Source organism: Leptosomus discolor, chromosome 13 (genome assembly GCF_034619465.1).
Source record: "Leptosomus discolor isolate bLepDis1 chromosome 13, bLepDis1.hap2, whole genome shotgun sequence".
Lineage (NCBI taxonomy): Eukaryota > Metazoa > Chordata > Aves > Leptosomiformes > Leptosomidae > Leptosomus > Leptosomus discolor.
Genome location: NC_141403.1, coordinates 15,027,799 through 15,049,935, shown reverse-complemented (window position 1 = coordinate 15,049,935; position 22,137 = coordinate 15,027,799).

Here is a 22,137-nt window from a genome sequence, read left to right as displayed (position 1 = left end):
ATTTCTGAAAGGTAACAGAAAGGAAGTTTCCTCACACATGTGGATCTAAACTACTACAGATCTTAATGGGGAACATCAAACAAAAGTATTTTATTAACTGTTAAATGGAAAGCAAATGTACCATCTCAAGGAATTATTTTTACCATCTGGTATCAGCTGTAATGTTATATCCTCCCCTCTCTACACATAGTAAGCCACATCTAGCTCTTTACATTTTAATCTCATTTAATGCCAGAAGGAAGTAAATGGCCTATTTCTATTGATGCCATTCATTCCCCATAAGTTCAGTTTTCATTTTAGTTACACAGCAATGATTGTACATCTCAGTTTTCTGTGATTGTTTTAAACGGTCCCTGGGATGTATCTACACAGATTGTGGAGTGAAAAAGGGCGTGTGCACAGTGCTAAACTGTGGAAGGAGTGACAGAAAATGATAAAAGATGAGGATGCTGAGATGAGAACAACAGACCAGTTAACCAATAAATAGATTTAATTTTTTTACCTATGTTCATATCCAGTAAATTAACTTAGTCCCAGGCCTAACATCCCAGATTGGAATTAGTCTGAGACTCACCCTGGGTCTCATTGTTTTGGGAGATCTTTTAAAAAAATGTCAGGTCTTCTCTGTTCCTGCAGCAGTATTTCAAGCACAGATGTACTTCCTCTTCACAAATGAAGTGCTGCGCTACTCCCAATCCTGATTTCTCAGAAAAAGACACTTATGTTATCCTGTGAAGAAAGTCTGCTCCTTGCCTGTGTTTCGAACACCCTGTGCATTTTGTCTTTCATGTGCATATTAAAAGTCTCACAACCCACACCCCAAAAACAAATGAGTGGTTTAGAACAGCATTTTTCAATCAATATCTCTTATTGCTGTGGGTGAAGCTGAGTGATAAGTTAAAGAGGACATAAGGGAACCGAATTCTGTAGCACTTAGTAGCTGTGTTAGCTTGGGCTGGAGTTGCTGGCTCCAAGAGACTTGAAGTATTCTGTGAATGAGTCGCAGAACTTGAGTGAAAACACTTCTTCCTTGCACCTTTGCCAAGAGATCCAGTTCCTCCCGAGCTTGGAGGAAACAGCTAGAATATAACATAGTGGATAATTAGGGATTGTTAGTCTGAACAGGAGCTAAATCTTGACTATTGAGATGATATAACTACAAAGCTGTGATACTCTGCCACGATACGTTTCCATTTCCTCTTCTGTATGTTCTCAGAGGCATATCCTGTGGAAGCAAAGACTTCCCTGCTGTCTTAAGCTCTAACAGGAATTAAGGTGGGGAAATCTTGAGATAGCTGAAGTCCCAGGGACACTGCTGCAATCCTCTTGTGATCATGAACATGTGCCTTTTCTCCCAGCACACTACAGAACATGCTAGAGGGCGTCTAGTCTGAGAGATCCCAATGCAAGTATCATTTAAATTAGAAAACAGGTATTGTGGAGAGCTGCAGAGGGGACACATGAAGACACGGGATCGCAATTATGGGAATTTTTTAGGTAACTCAGAGAAGGAATAGGACTTCTAAGTGTGGACCCAAGGAGGAGTTGATCAAACGTATTTGGAGTATTACCAGTAACAGGGGATAACAGAGAACAAGCCAGCTGAACAGAAATGTCACAGACCAGATGGACAGCTAGTGCCACTCTGGTCAGGAGAGAAAAAATTGCCCTCCTGGAACCAGGCGCAAGCAGGCAGACATTTGGGCAGGTGGCCAGCTCTTGGTGAGTAGGCTTGATTTCTGAAAGGCTGCCTCATCTGCATGATTTTTTTTCTTTTACACTGTTATTTATAAACATTTTTAAATGTATCATCTACTTTAAATAAGTTAAGTACTTTGATTTGCACTTTATCTTGGCCTGGATTAAGAGTGATTTCAAGAGAGATTAATAACAATTTCTTAGGCAGGGAACACTAGACCACAGCTGTACATATCTGTTAGAAAAGCCCTGGTCTGAGAAGCACAAATGGATCCAGAGACAGACCTGATCCTCAGATAAGGGTAGAGATGACATCGCTTTTTTGGTTTGGATTAGATGTTGTAGCATGACTCAATTTTACCTCTCTGTAATATTAGCAAAATGTAGGTTGCCTTCAAAGAGCTGTACTTGGCTTACGACTGCTTTCACCATCTTTTATGCACTGTGCCACAGAAGGCTGCCAGGCGCTCTCTGGCCCTAGGCTGAGACATAGCTACAGCTTCTGCCATAGGAGGTGGGTCTCTACTGCATTTTCAGGAAGGATGTACTCAGGCTGGTAGCAGTCTAGCTATGACAGGCTGATGGTCACTGTAGGATGCAAAATGCACTTGAGAAACATGGTAAATTAAACACATGTTGTCCTCTCTCCTGCCATTAGGTGTCTGGCTCTGTACTGCTTTCTGTGTAGTCACTGCTAGCTTGATACCAACATCTGAGCCAGATTGTTTAAATTTAGTTCAAGTATTTGTGCATAACAGAGCAATGTAGAGGTATCAGGAACTCTCATTACATTGAACAGACAAGTTATTTTATATTTTTAGTGGAAAGAAAAAAACCAAAACCTGCAGTCTAAAAAATATTTATATAGGACATTGCAATTATTGTTCAGAATTAATGAGTTTTACCCCCTCCTTTTGGCTTAAAGAACACAAAATCCCAATGAAAGGAAACAGATGTAGTTGTTTTAAGCATTTCCAAAGGAAACTGCAGTAAAGTCTGAAACATCACTGTATAAAAAGCCTTGTGTCTCATGGAGATGTTCTGATATTGTTTTCATTTGCCAGCTGTGTGTAAAGAGGGAGTTATGTCTGTGGCCAATAGGTCTTCCCACATCAGAGCAGTAACAACAACAAAGCAACGGAAATACTAGGAAAACTCTAACTTTACCTTCAAATACACTTTTTTTTTTTTTTCCTAAACAAGAAACACAGATTAGGAAATCAGTTCAAAGAAAAATGGTCAGAATTTATAACACTCTACTGAAAGAGACAATAATAGGAAGAAAGTGCATTAATAAAATGAACCACTCTAAAGGGAGTGTGGCAACAAGATATCAGAACCTCACCTTCTGGTTCTCCTCCTTAGCTAGTGCTTGTCAATCTCTATCCCCCACAAAAAATACCATCATTTTTCGTTGGTCTGAAGAGATATGGCATAATAAACTAACAAGGAATTTCTAGAACTACAAATCAGGTGATTCAAGTCCAGCTCCTGCCTCTGCCTTTACCATTGGTGTTAAGTGATATTACTTGTGTTGTGGTAACACCTAGGAATTGCAGCCCAATGTAGCAGGCATTTCTGCAGCAGACCCATAAAACTATAGTCTTTGCCCTGGAAACACCTGCAGCCTGGTGATATGAGCTTCCTGTGCTCTGGTTTTCCTAACAGTCAAACGAGGAACTGCTGTTTAACCAGGATGTCTGTATGAATTGACTGTGGGCTTCCGATTGAAGTTCTTTTTCACCTCCTGCCCACTGCGCTGGAAAAACAACTGTTTGAACACTGCAGTCCACAGATCATAGGTCCCAGTTTTGCATTCAACACTACGCACTGCAGTGGTATGTTCAGACCTTACTATGTATGGAGTCCAAGCTATTGAACACATTAGAAATAAACCTGAAACAGAACATCCAAGGGATCAAACTTTTTAAAATTCTTTCAACTCACATCATTGCATGATAGGACGACACTTTACTGACATTTTCAAACAGGAATTCAGTGGAAGTGACAAAATATCTTCTGTGAGCTAAAAAATATAATTCACAACTAATATAAAATAATGGCTAAGATCTGGAGTTGGAAAGATGATAGTTCCCTGTGAAAATCTGTCTTTGGTTTGTATTTTCTTAATGTATTTCTCTGAGACTGTCTTTCCCCGGTTAGTTGAGATGCTGACACTGATAGTCATTTCAGTAACTTAATTTCTCTCTCTGTTTATTCTGGTCACCTTTGGCATTTCCAAGGATTATCCTTCAATTTCCAAGAACTATGGTGTTGCCTTGACAGCTTGCAATTAAACCATGAGACTTAAAAAAAGCCCTCAACCCTAAAAAACCTAAAGAATATTTTTTAAAAAAACTAATACCCTAATGAAAGAGTATATGGGAATAAACTTCTGGTGACCCAACAGAAAGAAAATATCAGAGAACAATAACCCTTTCAGGAGACAGATATTTCAGTAAGTACATATCCTGTTCAACAAATACCATCTACGGCGTTAATATAACACAGGAAGGCTGTCAAAGCTTACTTGCTGGATAAAGGCTCTAGAAAAGAGACTTGTTTTTCTACCAAGGGAGGATACAGTCCCCAGGTAAAGAGAGGGTTGAGTTGTTGTGTGACCATATTACATTCTGCATGGCTGCTAGTAGCTAATGCAGCCACCCCAGAGGAGGGGAGGGAGAAGGAAGCTCTATTAAATTCTTCACTGCCAGATCAGTATATCAACTATTTTTCTGGGAAGTGACAGAGAACAGACAAAAGCCACTGTCTTTGAGCAGTCTGTATATGAGCATGATCCACCAAAGAGGATCAGTCATGAAGGTATAGATACTCTTGATATTTTCATGTGGTTTCATCAAACCGTAACTGTCTGTGAGAGTCAAGATGATGAAAGAAGGATAACAGACTGGCAGCCATGGAAATGCAAAGTCCACCTGTCTGGGATACAGCAGCCTAGGGCACGGGAGCAAGCCCAGCTGTTTACTGGACACCCACATAAGTTATACTTTGTAAACATAATGATACTTCCTATATGTAATAAGAAATCTTTAGCACAGACATCTGATTAAATATACCCAGGTGAGATCAGCCTGAGTAAAACAGGAATGAACATACAGATTATGTTCACACTGCAGTGCTACATGCAGTTATTTTGTCAGGCAGGCTCCTGTTGAGCTCATGGCTCCCAAACTGATATGCTCTCTGATATGCTGGTGATATCCTGTGTATGTTCTGCATTTGAACAGGATACCAGGATTTACATGCACTTCATGCTTTAGGAACTAAAGCTCAGAATGATCTGTTGCGCATATTTGACTGCTTTTATGCATTTGAATGTACAACAAATATGTCCCTCCCCCAAACTATATTAAAAATATAGTTCATTTTATTAATTAATACCTTATTAGGTATTTGCACTGAGAGTTTGGAGGATAAAAACTAGCACTTTGGCCTGGAACTTCATCTCAACAGCAATATGGACAGAAAAAAAAAAAAAAAAAAAAAAGAGAGTGGAAGTTAAGCATCCCTGTTCTGCAGAGTCAAGAAGCCATGGGTCAGTTTACCAACAAGAACTCCCTCTCTGCAGAATCCTACAGGAGCCACGGGGGAAGAACCTACATGACAGCAGTTACACACAAACCAGTAGATTTGCGGTAGCTTGTGCTGTGTCTGCACAAGGTTTCCCATTCTGCACCTACTCTGTTGTGCTAGCAGAAATTCAGCCACCATCAGGGCCTCTGGTCCCACCCCTAAGGACGTACAGCTAAGAACAAGACACTGTTGACTTAAGCTGCAGGAAGCAGAGGCTTGGAGTAGTGAGCCTCTGCAGAAAGGCTCTGCACAGCCCTGTTTTGACAATGTGTGTGTGTGTTTTTGGAGGGGCTGTGCGTGCCAGAACACAGCTAGAGAACAAAGGTACAGGGTAAGAGTCATCCGACATTCAAGGTCAAAGTTTTTCAAAATCCTAAAATAAACAAGGGTCATCCTGTATTCATGATCTTACTCTGCAACAAATGCAGTATTTATTCAGTTCTTTCCCTTTCCCAGACTTTATGGCTATCATTTCCAATTCTAGACAGAACTGCATCTTGTATCTATTAGCTACAACTCAGTACATGGCATCTTAACATCATTTTTTTCTTCTCTTTTACCTGTACCTTGCAATTCTGCAGTTTGGATCTATGCCTGCATGTTTTCAACAGCATTACCACACATTTGTCCCCTAAAAAGATATGAGAAGACTCCTCAGCTCCATGTTCCCCATTTTAATCCTCTGTATCTTGACTACGCCAGGCAGTCACCCTAGCCCAGTCCATATGATACTATTCTGGTGATCTGCAACCTAATTAGGACCCACCATTCCAGCTTAACAGCAGCAGAGAACACGCTGTTCTTCTGTGGTGTTATCAGCAGAGCTCAGCAGAGTTGAGAACCTGCCTCTTCAGGAAGCCATTTCATTTTCAAGTTAGCAACTTTTCATACACACATTTTCTCCTTCTCCACTCCAGGTTTAATAACTGAACAAAGTGTTTGAAAGGAATTCTAGAGGAAGAAACTTTGTTTGGTTAAGACACCAGAGCTGAGTTCTTTTCCTCCTGTGGACTTCCTAGGAGAAATTTGGCCAGCCTTGTGAACATTTCCATTCACTCTCAATAAAATTCAGAAAATGAGAAGGCTATTGTGAGAATAAATCAATGAACAACTGTTTCTAGATATTATGGGATTGAGACCACATAATTCCACAGAGAGCTAAAAAACTAGAGGCTGGAAAAAAGTGAGTAGACTATAAGAAGAGACAGTGTCTTTCATACTGTCCCACCAATGTACCTCATTAGCATGGACCAGAAGAAAACATTCAGAAATGAGAGGATAATTCATCACCAGGACCATTAAATTCTTGGCCCCTGTTTAGCAGGAGTGTCCAGGGAGGTCACGTCCTTTTTTTAGTAGAAAATATTCCTTAGGATGGATAACCTTGAGACAAGCTATTAACTTCATACAGGTCACAAATAATCCTGCAAGCTGAAACAGCTTGATCTTTACCACTTTGGTCTAAAGCCACCTAGGGATTGTTGCCTTGGTTGAAGTCTTTCATCAGCCTTATTTATCTGAGATAAGTTTGTGAGCAGAGACTGAGATTAATCAAAGACAGAGAGATGTTCCAACAAAGACCTTGGAGGCATGACCCAGAATCTACACATAAATAAGACATTAGAAACCTGCCCTCCTAAATATGGCCAGGTGCATGAACTGGGCTGAGGATATAGCAGAATGGTTTTATTTGGCTAGGCACAGAAGTACAATCTGGATACTGAAACTGGAAGAGACAAACGAGAGGGGCAGAACTCTGTTCTACTTGTTCACATAAGCCCCAAAGAACAGACCCAGGTAAATCAAGGGGAATAGGCTTTTTCTAGCATAATGATAACAGCACTCTGTTGCAGTGCTTTTTAACCAGCTTAACAAGCCTTCAAGATTTATATTTTTTACATCCAAATTTAACCTCCTATCAAGGTTACTTAGATTAAAAAAATGAAGTCTGTTCTCATTTCCACCAACTGAAATCCAAGTTGTTATTTACAACAAATAATTCTGACCTTATCCTTCCAGATGGATGTTACAGGCCAGGGAAGAATATATATGGCAGACTGTCACACTCTGATCCTACGTCTCATTTCCCTTTGTGCTTACTAGACAGACTTCCTTTTCAAAGAAAGCTGGTGAAAGCATTTTTTAATAGACAGACAGTGATTTTCTTTGCCTGTGGCCTCTGCAAGAATTTAAGATCTTAGTGGTACAGCTCTTTGAAAAGTGTCTTTCTTGTTGCTTGCATTTTATTCTTCGCTAATCGGCATTTGCCTGTCAAATACAGCACTGTAAGGGCAGTCAGCTGGCATTCAAAGTAGTGCTGTCTGATGAGTCTGGCAACACTGCAGCAGTACAGGAGAGAGCGCCAGCACCCAGGCAGAGATTTGGGCTTTCCATGCTGATAGACTAGAAGTGACAAGGGCCAAGAGAGAACTGTTGTGAGGCAGGAGAGAGGCATGTTTGCCCTTAAGTGCCATTCCTCATGTAGAAGATAGGTTTAAAAGACTGTTTCCTTTTCATCTTAGTTTTTATTATCTTATCATTCTGAAAGATGGCAAAGCTGTCAATGTCCTCACAAACTTAAAGCTGAATGTCTATACCTCTCAAAAGTCTCCGATCTTTAACAATTAGCACTGGGCAGATGCCTGTAAGGAAAATAGTCCAGTGTGCAATATATGCATTCCTCACAAAAGGGCACAACAGCTGCACACATATATGCAGTGCATATGGCTAGGAAGACCCAGAGAACACAAGAGCATGGTGTCTGCTTCCGACGTTGTGGCGGGTTGACCCCGGCTGGATGCCAGGTGCCCACCAAAGCTGCTCTGTCACTGCCCTCCTCATCTGGACAGGGGAGGGAAAATATAATGAAAGGCTCGTGGGTTGAGATAAGGACAGGCAGATCACTCAGCAATTACTGACAGAGGCAAAACAGATTTGACTTGGGGAAATTAGTCTAATTTACTACCAATCAAATCAGAGTAGGATAATGAGAAATAAAACCAAACCTTAAAATACCTTCCCCCACCGCTCTCTTCTTCCTGGGCTTAACTTTACTCCAGATTGCTCTCCCTCCTCCCCTCCAGCGGTGCAAGGGGACAGGGAATGGGGTTTTTGGTCAGTGCATCATGTTGTCTCTGCCATTCCTTCCTCCTCAGGAGAAGGACTCCTCATACTCTTCCCCTGCTCCAGCGTGGGGTCCCTACCACAGGAGACAGTCCTCCATGAATGTCTCCAACCTGGGTCCTTCCCACAGGCTGCAGTTCTTCACAAACTGCTCCAGCGTGGGGTCCCTTCCACGGGGTGCCGTCCTTCAGGAACAGACTGCTCCAGTTTGAGTCCTCTGCAGGGTCACAAGTCTGGCAAGCAAACCTGCTCCAGCCTGGGCTCCTCTCTCCATGGGGCCACAGTTTCTGCTCCAGCACGGGCTTCCCATGGGGTCACAGCCTCCTTTGGGTATCCACTTGCTTGGCATGGGGTCCTTCACAGGCTGCAGGTGGACATCTGCTCCATCATTAACCTCCATGGGCTGCAGGGGAATCTCTGCTCTGGTGCCTGCAGCACCTCCTCTTCCTTCTTCACCGACCTTGGTGTCTGCAGAATTGTTTCTCACATATTCTCACATCTTTCTCTGGCTGAAGTTGCCATTGTGCAGTTCCCCCCGCCCCTTCTTAAATACATTATCCCAGAGGCACTACCACCATTGCTTGTGGGCTTGGCCTTGGCCAGCAGTGAGTCCCTCTTGGAGCTGACTGGCATTGGCTCTACCAGACATAGTGGATGCTTCTAGCAGCTTCTCACAGAAGCCACCCTGCTACCAAAACCTTACCACACACACACAGTGCAAACTTTGTAAGAAACCTGAACGAACTGCAATCCTAATATGAAATTTTAATACAACTTAATTCTACTTAGAGTGGTTGAATTTCAAAATTGTGCAATAGGCAAGCAAAATGTGAGCAGATCACTTAAACCAAGTCCTTAAAATATACATGTCCTGAAGCCTTGTATAAGAAGATTTAAGGAGTATATAAACCCTATTTTGGCATAAAAGCCATTTCACATCTGGAGAGACCAGAATATGTACAGCCCTTTGATTCAATCTGTTCACAGCTACAAGGGATAAACTGTATATGAAGGCTGCCTTTGAAGACTGAAAGGCTGCTAAGAGTGAACTCTTTTTGGTATCTGTGCTAAGTATCTACCTAGCAGTATCTTTCCTGAGAAACAACTCTATTGGGTATTTCGGTTAGAATTTGGCTTTGAGCACGTATGCTGATTCCACCAGGTACTGATTCATGACAATACGCTCAAGCATTGCCAAGTATATGACACACGGATCCCACTCCCAGGACTTTGTAATGCGAAAGTAGTAAGTCCATAAAATCCCAACTGTTAGAGACAGAGGAAAAAGTCAGATGCTGTTCAATGTCTGTTCCAGGAAAAGCACCAGGGGAGTTAAATAAGCTTCTAAAATCCAGGTTCAAAATAAACCAAAGAAGGTAGTTCTGACTACATAAGGTAGAGAGCTGTGGAACACCTCTTCAGAAGATATTGTAGAGGCTCAAACCTTAAAGGGGAAGGGAAGACTGGACAAGCTCATGAACAGAAACCCACTGAGGCTTATGAAATATACAAAAGCTAAATCCTGCTTAGGAAGTCTCCAAACCAAAAATGTTTGGAAGACAGGAGAGTACAAAGGGAAGTATCATATATGGTTTTCTAGGTATTTTGGGTACTGTTGAAGAGCAGAAGACTGGAAGAGACAGTTCTATTGTCTAACCAGATGTGACCTTTCTCAGCTTCAGATAATCCTCCTCAGCCTCAGATTTGTCAAGCATGACTGACTTCAAAAAAAGCAATCTTTTATTTTGTAATGTAAAAAAACTAGTAAGTGTTTGAGTTAAAATGTAACATTCAAGAGTCACTGAAAAAGGTAAAGACCTCAAAGAGAAATTATAATGCAAAAGGGGTGAAATTTTTTTCCTACTTGTTTTACTATAAGGGATATACAGGGGTTTTTTCAGCTAAAACTAAAAAAGGCTCAGTGATTGCCTCTCAAATGCAACCGATTTACAAACTGCAGTGTCAATTGCTCCAACTGAACATACAGGAAAATAAGAGAGTAACTGTTTTGCTGCTGCTACATGTAAGAAGTAGGCATTTGTAACAACAGCAGATGAAAAATTTTCAGATGGATATGTGATTTCCAAGCTGTCTGTGAAGGCAGAGGAGCACAGTGACCTAATGAAAGTTGCAGAACCAGCATAAATGTGATTGTTTGATCTGCTAGAGGCAGAAAAATCTTTAATATCTCTTGGACAGTACCTGCTGGCCCTCTATATCATTGGATCAAGCCTCTACTAGAATAGCCTTTCTTCTGTTTTTCTCCTGAAGAATGTTCCTTTGCAAGGATAGTACTTGCATCTATAACAGCTTCTGCTGCTTGCATAGACTTTCCCCTGATAAACCTGCATTACGTTTCCCACTAGCTGAAAAAAGATTCTTCTCTGATTCCCATCCCCACAGGAGAGCTGAAGTGAGCAGAATCCAGTAGTGACAGAAAATTCATGATGCAGCATGAACATCCTTTAAAAATTCCTACTAAATGTTGAGTTAAAGAGATTTCCTGTCTATGTTACATCACAAATGTGTTACTTCCCTTTGTCTTCCTCTCTGGAGGAACACAGCAAGCATCAAATGATGGAATGGAAGAAGGCAATCCTTACTACAGTGTTTTCACTGTTTGTCTCTTTTTTTTTTTTTTTACAAGATGAGATTAATATGCTGTGGAGAGATTAGAATGCCAAGATATTTGTGGTTCATCAAAATGGAAGCAGCGATTGGGAGATTTGCTATATAAACGTGTCTGCGGGCCAGATTTGCTTAGCAAACCCACAGCTGTACTGCAGTAACATACTCATTTTCCTTCTATCTTTCTGGACAGTCACATGAAGAAAATATAAGGTCTCCTCCAGTACGTATGTAGAACAATCAATCTGGACTACTTCAACAGAATTTACAGTAAACATCTGAGAGGGAAAACCTGGTCTCAAGCCAACATTTTTCCTGGTAATCCTAATGAAAGACCAGATGATGATCTGAATTGAGACTTAACCCAAAGCCTTGTTCCAAACTTTGCTGAAGTAGGAGGATATTCTCATCCAAATTTAGGTCAGAAGTTTGCAGATTGTGACCTGTTTCTGTAATGAGACAAATCCACACATTCAGCAAGCAACAACTTTTTCAGAAATTCCTTGGGTCAGTCTCAGCCACTGATTGCAGGTCCATCACTCCCTGACTACTCTGTATATGTGTAAGTATAGCTTGAATTGTTTTTATAACATTGCTTGCTGTAAAGAAACGATAACCCACTTGTCAAGAACATAAGAAATTAATCTTTTCATGCTGATTAGCTGCACTTCGTAGCACTGAGCCAAAGAAAAACTGCTACTTGTCCCTTTAGTAATATATTCTGCACTCTTTTGTCATTAACTTTTGAAGGGAGGAGAAAAAGAAAAGACTTAAGATTACTAGTAGCAATTAACAATGTCTACTAAATCAAAATATTTTTTTCAGAAGGAAAAACATATTATGAAATAATTATCTGGGCTAAAAACTGCATTCCAGAAAACCTTTGTTATGTACTTTCTTTCCCAAAGGGTTTCTAACAGAATACATCATTTGCTATGTCAGTGTAGGTTTATACTTCTTGGCAAAAGAAAAGTCCAGGGGAGAAAAAAAAAAAAAAAAAAGCCTCAATTACAATAAAATCTAACTTTAACCACCAGCCTGCTGGAGGTGGTCTTAACATGACTGATTTAAACATTAAAGTCAACTAGCATTATAATGGAAATGTGACAGGGCTGACAACTGGTACTGCTTACTGGAGGCACTCACGTGCAATCTTAGTGTACATCTGAACTGAGATAATTTTAAGTCCTAAAGGATTAATTCAAGGGTCTTGTACAACTCTTTATCCTACTGGAGTAACTTTACCGTTGATTTCTGATTTGGTAATGAACACTTCCTTTTTGTGGGTTCTTCCAAAGTAGTTTGATCTTGAAGGTTTTGTCAATAGGCCACCTTCATTATTCCCAGCAGCTTGGGATTTACGTCATCTGATTTTTAAAATCCACATTATTCTCCAGAGGCCCCCTGTCGAACAATAAACAGGATGATGCACCTGCAAGGGTAGTTGAGCTCCAACTCGCTTCAGGAACTGCCTAAGAGAAGAACACTCCTGCCATGGGATCTTAAGCTAGATGCTCAAATTTGTTCATGAAAAATCCAGCTCGGTCCCTTTCTTCTCCACATACAAAGTTGCTCCTTTTCACGGCAAGAAATGTTAGAACAAAGCTCCTTACGTAGAGAGTCATGGATGAGAGGAGGGAACAAGCCCATGACACCTTCTGCGTAAAGCCCAGAGCAGCGCCCTGGCCCCAGCAAAGCAGCATTCCTTCACAGGTGGGCATCCTCAGACAGACAATGAAACTGTGGCTTCCCTTTCCTAGTTATTACCGTCATTGCTAATCATTGCCCTCACTGTTCTCACCAGCGTTGGAGAAATCATTTTTCTTGCAGGGGCCGCTACATTACTGTTACAGGAAGATTTTATTTACCCTCTACTTGTTTTCACAGAATTGCCCTGTGAATGGGGTAGCAGGCAAGGGAAGCCAGACAAAGAGGAGGTACTCACACTCTCTCATAGCACTGCCCGATGTGAGAGACACGTTCGCTTTGGCTGCATGTGACACAGCTGACGCTGAACGGCTGCAGAGCCCCGTGGCTGCCACCTGAGACGGAGGCCTCTTTGCAAGCCTTTTGCCGTGAGCTGGCCACTGGTACAAGCCAGCGCAGTCCCTGCCCAGAGGGGCTTGCAGCGATACTGCAGTGCTGCAGCAGAGCCCAGTTGGGAAAGCCTGTTTGTCTCTGTGGAGGAATGACCAAACCCTATTATGCAATCATGGCTTTTTGTTTTCTGATGCCTTTAGTCTCCGTTTGTTTCCATGGGAGCAATATGGAAAGATGTCATATAAAATCAAGGAAGGAGACCATTTATTTTTCCTGTCAAAAGCCACCTTGTGATGTACTCTGATATATCTGTGACAGTTAAACCTAAACCTGTTTCATACAGAATGGATATATTTAGTATAAATGAAAATACCAGTAGTTTTATTTTATATGTTTCATAGTGGGCCACTTCAGCTGGGGTTCATATGATTTCTTTTTAGATTTCTATGCTCCAGCACGGAAACTACATTTAGATATAAACCCATATATATCCAAAAAAAGATGGTAATTTCACAGCAAACATTTAAGATTTTTTTTCTCTAAACTGCACTGCAATGTAGCTTAAGGTTATGCAACACCAGAACATATCACTCCTGTTTGGCACCACCCTGAATGTTTCCTAATACGTGTTCAAATAGAGCCCTCCTGTGTTTGCTAGGTTTCATTACAACATCCACTAAATCGGAGAGGTCCTTTCTTGACCTACATTCACAAGACTGAGGTCCAGAAGGGACAGCCAAGCTCCTCTCTTCTGTCCTTCACACAACATTGACTGTTGAATTCCACTTGCCAAGTACTGTATCAAGCTCCAAAAACGTATCTTTTAAGAGAGATTTGGTTTTGATTTAAAGACGACAACTGAGAAAGAATTCACCACTAGCTCTGTCTTAGTTACACCAGCGTTCAGTGGTAGCCATTATAAATAACAATAGTTTAATTGTTATTAGTATTGCTTATGATATTTATAATTAATCCCTGCATGCTTTCTGTATTGAGATACTCAAAACCCGACTGGACACGGTCACAAGCAGCCTGCTATAGCTGACCCTGCTTTGAGCAGGGGAGGTAGACTAAACCATCTCCAGAGATGGCTTCAACTTCAATGGTTCTGTGATTGTATAATTCCACAGTATCTTTCACATATGATTTTGAATTACATGGGCAATTTTCCAAATGACATGGGAATATGTGGTATCCCTCCTGTAGTCTTACTCCAGAAGCCACAGGTGAAGCGAGAAGCTGTGTTGAAACATTCTTTCCTCCTACCTTTGCTGTAGGCTCTTAGCCAACTATGTGGAAAAGATTACATGGTCCTTGCACCCATCTGTGCTTCTGTTTCTCTTCCACAGACTTTAAACCATTCATAAGAATGTATGTATTTTGGTGTAGTGGTAGTAATGCAGGACACCTTTACTATCAGCAGCACTTAGAAGAAAAAAAAAAGGAGAGAGAAGCAAGCAGCCACCAGGCAAAAGAGCAAAATCAAAACCAGAAACAAGATGAAACCAGGAAAAGAAAGGGAGAACAGTGGAAAAAAGGTAGGAGATTAGAAAGCAAATGCACACAAGTGGGGCATGATGCAGTGCTCTGCAATACCATGAGAATGAAAGGTATGTAAGCAGCACCTCCATCACAGGGAAGACCTGGCACATAGAACTGTAGGGAACACTACCTTGAGTTACCTTTTCTCCTCTGTAGGTGCATCTGTAGTCTTTATTAATAATGTATTTATGCAGGGGAAGCAGATCTGTAAGTGCAGTGACTGTTCTTTTTTGAGCAGGTTTAGACAAGAAAATACATTTTGCAGCGCAAAAGAAAGAATTGATAGTTGATTCACGTCTGCAGTTCTTCAAAATAAAAAGAGAGACCTATTCCCATTTCTATAAATTCCTATTCCACATTGACTAAACATAAAGAATATGATTTTTACAAGGCAGCTGTGATTCTTCCAGCTTGAAATTTTCCCACTAGTGCTTTCAGACAAGACGACGTTAAAGGCAATTACATATAAGAGATGTCACTATACTCACTCTCATGGTTTTTGCATATGAGAAACAGTTTAATTACATATCTGTGGATAGCCCAAAGACAGGCTAGCCTGATCTTTCAGATTACTTTCACATGATATTGAACATTTTCTTTTCAGGAGAAAACCACCTCTGGATTCTCTCCTACGTCACCACGGTAATAAACCATATGTTCTGTATATCAAATTGAGGAGCAGAAAACAAAGTCGGTGGTTTTATCAAAGTAAGTCACACAGAAAGAAAAGGACAAATATTTGCACTGAATTAATTATAGGAATTGTTTTATGGGACTCAGGTGAAACACAAAGCTTTGGTTAAACTAACATGAAAAAATGAATGTGACTTAGAAAGTGCTATAACAAAGGAAATCAGGTGTTTTCTAAAGTTTTATCCGTGTTTCAAGGGAAACTCATGGCTAGGCCACAGCTAACTATTCCAAATGACCCAAGTCAGTTATTCTCCTCTAAATGTCATCAACTCACATAAGTTGCTTACAAGACAGTGGTCGTTTATAACTACTAGGTCTACTGGAAGAGAAATTTACGGTCTGGTGGGAAAATGACATGAAACACCTAATGTCTAGACTTTCAAAGATTTATTTTTTTTTTTCCTGGAAGGAAATTAATAAAAAGTTATAAAATCAGACAACAGGCTAGAGTTGGGGCTAGTGGGAATGCACATTACGAATATCTCGTCCAGCCCTTCTAAACAGTTTTTCAAAGGGTCATAAATGATCAGCGAACCCAAACTGCACATCAGAGAGTGCATCTAGATGAAGCAGCCCACTGAATTCTTCTTACAGGTTTAACAGTACTGAGTCACACAAAGGGACTAGGGGGGTTTGAGTTTTTATAGAGGACGGAAATTTCAGTCACGTCACTGACTTGAAGGAGGTTTTCCACAGACAAAACTCTAAACGAGACTTTTACTCACCAACAGAAAAATAAGCTAAAGTAAAGCTGTGATGACACATTTAGCATGTGGTACTTAAATTGCCTTAAACAACTCCTCCCCCCACCATATATTCCTGACTTCCCTTTTATGTGGGTGTGAGTGCCTGGTAAATTGCATGAGGGAACAGAGCTAGCTAAGAAGAGCCTAGCCAAAAAAGCAAGAATTTGTTTACTGAGAGACCACACAAACATTTGTGCTGGAACAATGCAGGGTAGCAGTGGTGAGTGTGAACACTCTTGCATGACGAGGACTGGGAGATAATGAAGCTAGTACTGACACCAAAAGAAATGTACACCAAACTATCTCATAAAAGTAGGTAAGAGGGACTCCACACTCCTTAGAGATGTTGACCAAACTGGCTCCATGGGACAAAGCCTTCAGCAAAAACATACTATTTTGCAGCAGGGCTCTTTATCTCCTCCTTCTTTTTTCTCCTGACACTAGATCCGTTTTCTCCAATTCAGGTCAGAACATGACTATGCATGTAACTACCCGCACGCAGGAAAAGGCAGCAGGAAATAAAAAGGAAAGGCAATGTATCACCAATGATTCCATCCTGGGAACCACAGGTAGGAACAACAGGGGTGAAGCATATCAGATGCACTTCAGGACTATATATGGACTATATATATATGGACTTTTCCATATAGCTGCATTGCTGTATGTAGAAACAAAAACCTTGTTTGCCAAGGAAAAAAATGCATACAACCATGGATTGGTTAATATCCTGCTTCAACTTTTGAAGCTCTTAGTCAAGTGCAACAGAATTTGACAGTGCTAGAAATAAAAGTGGCTAAAACCCAGAAACTTTATGCAGGGTTCATGAAATACAAAGATAAATACAGAGGAGACAACTCACAGTGCCACTAAGGGAAGACTGTAGAGTAAACTCTACATCTTGCAGGAGTAACTATGACTCTCTTAAGATGGGACCACAGCTACTACCTGGGCTCTGCTGTAGAAGCTACACTTCCTCATGGTCCTGCTGGATGTAGGCCCTTAGGGGTAACCAAAATAGCCTCTACCCCAGTGTCTTTGGAGTTACAGGTGCTTCCTCCCTGTCAACTGGCTTCACTGACCACTCAATAGTTTTTCTGTACATGAAACCAAATTTTGGGAATAGATCCTGCAGATCATTGTCCAGAGCCTGCACCCACGGGTGTAGTTGGGCAAAGTCAGGCAGCTGTTTGAGGGTGGGCTCTCTGCCTTGTGTTCACCCTCACATTGTGTATGATGTTATGGTCTGGCCGATATGGGTTGCTTGGTGGCCACACAAACACTTCTATTGGACATGTGGGATCATATGGTCCTTAGGATCATTAGGGACCACAAAAGACTGGTGTAAGAGGAAATGGATCTTTTTGGGATGAAGTTTATAAACTCAGACTTTTGTGTCATCCTTCCACCAGGAGTGACTATCTGGTCAGGTTACCAGAGGTGTAGGAGGTGACTACCTCTCTGATTCTTTGGGGCACTAACATCAGCACACACGCAACTGATGTGGAAAGTGAGAAGGGTAAGGAATCCCTGCCCTCGATGACTGTGGCTCAACTTCCAATAATGGCATCAATGCCTGTCCTGGCTACCAGAGGAGATCTTCCAACCAAGAGCACTCTGGTTGTGAAGGTCCCAGATAAAAGTCCACCATGTCCTTGTGGCAGGAATCAGATAGCTGGATAGAAAAAATGTGAGGACTAATTGATAACCTAAAGAGAGCTCATGGAAGTAAAAAGATCCTGTTTCAGTGAACAAACTGAAACATAATAGTACTGCCTGCCACTTCCCAAAGTGCAAGGGGCTATGGAATCTGCCCTGATGGGAGGGCAGCAGCTGTGGAGAATGCGATCAGGTATTTGAAATTAAAATGGGCCTGACTTGACATAATTGCCTGGTCCAGCCAATTACTAGGCATATGGAACAGATCTTAGCCTCCTGCCCAAAACCAGCTAAGGCACAGGGGATACACTGGCAGTGCTGGACACAGGAGGAGATTAACTTATCTGAAAGCTTAAAAAGCAGTATGAGGGGCACAAAAATATCAATAACCTGATAGCAGAGCACTTCCTGTCTAAACTGGCCAAACAGGTGACAAGTAGAGAAGACTTCTTAACAGTCCCGTGAATAAAGGGGAAAGATCTCAATTGGAAAAGCATCCACGTGAAGAAGGGGAACATCAAGATGACGTTAGGTTGCATGGAGAAGGTGAGTTGAAATCCCATTACAGAAAGGTTATCCTGGAATGGCTGATAAACTTCCCGTTCTTCCAGGAAGGTGATCAAAGGAGAGGAAGACCCAGCATTACTGATTGCTCACACTTCTGAAAACCGCTATTTATGCCCGTTTGCTAAACATACCATGGCAAAGGACAACCTAATGCAAAAGCACCATGAAGCACGCCCTTTGGGTCCACCGAAAAGGTGGATGAAGAAGACAGCAGTGCAACAAGGACAATTCTTACACTTCCAGTGGCTGTTCCACATGGACAGAGGGGAACTAGCCAGTATTATCCTAGATGATGTGCAATCCCTAAGGTGGAGTCTCCCGACGAGGTACAGACTGTGTTCCAAGTTGAGATGCAAGTTGCCAGAAACATTCAAAGGCCTGGGAGCTTTCAAGACTACTGGCTCCACAGTCAATTTGGCACTCAAAGCCATGATGATGGCAAAAGAGATATCCAAGAACATCAGAGAAATTAGTAAAAACTTGGCACTGGGCCCAGATCATTTGAGTCTGAGGCACCTAATTAAGACAGGTACCTAGCATGTCCAAGTAATGGAATTTTTTCATGGCTGGTGTCCAGTGTCATACTACCAGTGTCATAGTATGCCTGACAGTGTAAATATCAAAATCTGCATCACCTGAATGACAAAGCAGTATCAATAATTGGTAGGTCATTACAACTGGCTCAACTATTTTGAGGCTGTTTTCAAGGATCTAAATAGCCAAGGCATGTCTTATTAATTCAGAGCAGAGGAGCTTTGTAGCTTTGTAAGATCACCTACTTGTTCTGAAAATTTAAAATTACTACAGCTACTTACTCGATGTGCTAAGAGGGAACATCAGCTCCTCAGGGTAGTCTGCATTGATTTGTCTAAAGCCTTTAACACCACAAGCCATTCTCATATTATAATAGCTGTAAAACAGAAGGGCATTGATGATCATATTATTGACCTAATTAAAATTATCATAATATTAATACCCAGATAGATCTAAAGAATGAACAGTTGGACCCCATTGGGATCTGGACTGGGATGAAGTAAGGCGACGCAATGTCTCGGATTTTCTTCAGTCTATCATTTGACCCTCTACTATGCAAGATGGAGGAGGAAGGCAATGGGTTCCAGCACTGTGTGAAAAAGATAACAACATTAGCCTTTGCAGATGACTTGGTGCTACAGAGTGATTCTTGGGAGGGAATGCATAAGAACATCAACATTTTTGAAGTCTTCTGTGAACTGACTGGCTTCAAAACTCAGGGGCAGAAATGCCATGGCTTCTATATCACACACACAAAAGACTCTTATACAATCAATGTCCTGCTTGGATAATCAATGGTATACCACTCAGTATGATTGAACCAAGCAGCTCTGAGAAACATGGGCTGGGTTATCAAAAATGGAACCATCAGAAAAAATGAGTGGCTGAGGTGGATTGGGCAGGCTTTATTGAAGCCTTTTCAGAAGGTAAGACACCTCAAAAGAATTTACTGTCCATCAATTGATTTATCTAGCTGACCATACTGATGTCAAGGCTATGTACCTCCAAGCCCTTGACTTGGCCATTCAATCTGTTGGCAAGGTATAGTTACGTCTACCTGCCTGTACTTGTGACACCATTCTTTACTTCAGCACCTGCGATGGAGGCCTCAGTATTATCAGACTTGCAGGATTAATCCCAAACGTGCAGGCTTGTCCGCTGCACCAAACTGCCCACCCTTCTGATGATGCTGACAAATCAATAGTTTGTCAAGAAGGTATTGAGAATTAATTTAGAAAGTCGTGGATTGTTGCAGAAGGAAGGGAAGAGCAAGTCCCATCAATTTGGGACCTGAAAGCAGTCATGATGATTCCAGAAATGATATGCAGTGATGCCCCATCTCAGAATGGGAGATTTCCACTTTAAAGGCCATCCTTCCGAGACCTAGTAACTGGTGGAAAGAAGAATTTTTGAATTGTACCAGGTTGTCATGTCAGGACTGTGGAATTGCCAACTTGGAAAAAAACCAAAAGTAGTAGCAACTGGATCAAATGTTGTAAGGGCATTGCCCACAAGAAGCTCATTACCACCTTACAATTAAGTGCTAACGTCAACCCCACGGGGGAATTTCTAGCATGGGGTAGACAGGAAACTCAGTGTCAGCCACCACTGTCTAGCTGAGGCTGAGGCTTGCACACATATTATTGGGTATTGCCCAGCAGTTCGGGAAGCCAGGATCAAAAGATATAACCAACTGTGTAATCTGCTGGCTGAGGAAGCTCAAAAGGATTGGTTAGTGTTTCACGAGCCACTCCTATGAGACCATCAAAACGAGCTCTAGAAGCCTGACCTAGTATTTGTGGTGGTCAGGCACTGAAGGTGGGTATAATCATCAGATACAAAAGCAAATCATCATCATTTGCTGATGCAGTGCCTGAGAAGGTGAAGAAGTATCAACACCTTAGGGAGCAAGTCCAGGAAGTGACAAATGCCAACAATATAGAATTCATCACATTCCGAGCAAGTGGGAAGTGGTATGGTGGCAATTTCAGGCTTTTATCTGACCTTGGGCTCTCAAAAACCTAACAAGAAGAGGTGGCTCAACTCTTCTCTGAAGGGCTTTATTCACATCTATAGATATTGTACATATCTTTGTGAGTCATGCGTGACCTATTGCATAAGAATAATTTGACTGTAAATACATTACATTTGCAGGTTGTCATGACGTAGGGAAACAGATTCTTATCAGAAGTAAGGGAGGCAGGAGGGATAGTGGGTAGGGACTAAAAGGGACTTGGTAATCATGACAGGTCATCTTACCCACCGACAAAATCAACAGCCCTTACCTAGGTGGACAGGCCACCTTACTTAACCTGGAAGAGGAACATGTAAATTATGTGTTCAGTAAATAGTGGGGAAGGCATCATGAATGTTTCACATTAGAACACCTTACTAGACACCAGAACACCCTTCTCCTTTCTCACGTCCAGGGAATCTGGAAAGCCAATTAGACATTACCTCTTTCCCCCCATTGGGATATTTATGTCTCTTTCTTTATTCTCTGACATCTAATAAAAGGCATGCTCACACCGTAGTCTTCTGCTATTTAACGAAAGACAATCAACAGAGAGACACAAATCTACAGAAAACCAGTCTTTATTAATTTTGCTGCCCTCAGAGTTATTTGTTTGCTTTCTGCCATAACCATTAAGACAGGAACTAGTAATGTCTCACAGCCAAATAAATATTATGGATTTAACGCCCAAGACAGGAAAACAAAATGTACTGGAGCACTGAAGTGCTGGCACTGGGATGGAGTGATCACAGAACCCATTTTTGTGTATAAAACGTGTTCAAAATATGTCCGAGACAATTGTTCATTAGCCCACTAGTGTTAGTAGCAGTCTGCCTGGGAGGAGGAACATGCAGATCCCTCTCCCCTCCTCACAGGTAATTTCCTCAGTGTGGTAGTGCAGCTGTTGTTATTGTAGTTACAACTCCAGCTCAGACGCTAATAAATTACAAGGTAGAACTTTCTGTGTCCTGCTGCCAAAAAAAAGGGTATCAGACAGAGCTGGGAAATCCAGATCTGGGAAAATTTAAATTCACCTTCCAGATCCAGTGAAGTAGCAGATAGGATTCAGCAGCTGATTTAAAATACAACTCGCTGCAGTCAGTCCTGACTTTCTGCATGAGAGCATGACATATTCACAGCAAAGAAAAGCTAAGAGTTAATTGGGAAACAAATTTAGCTATGGTCACACTGCTAGTCTCCCAGAACAGCAGCTCTCTGAAGGAAGCCCAGGCTGTCCTTCTCGCAGGGCTGAGGGTGGATCCAGACATCATGGTGGAAGGTGCTGTCCCCGGCTGCCTGCCT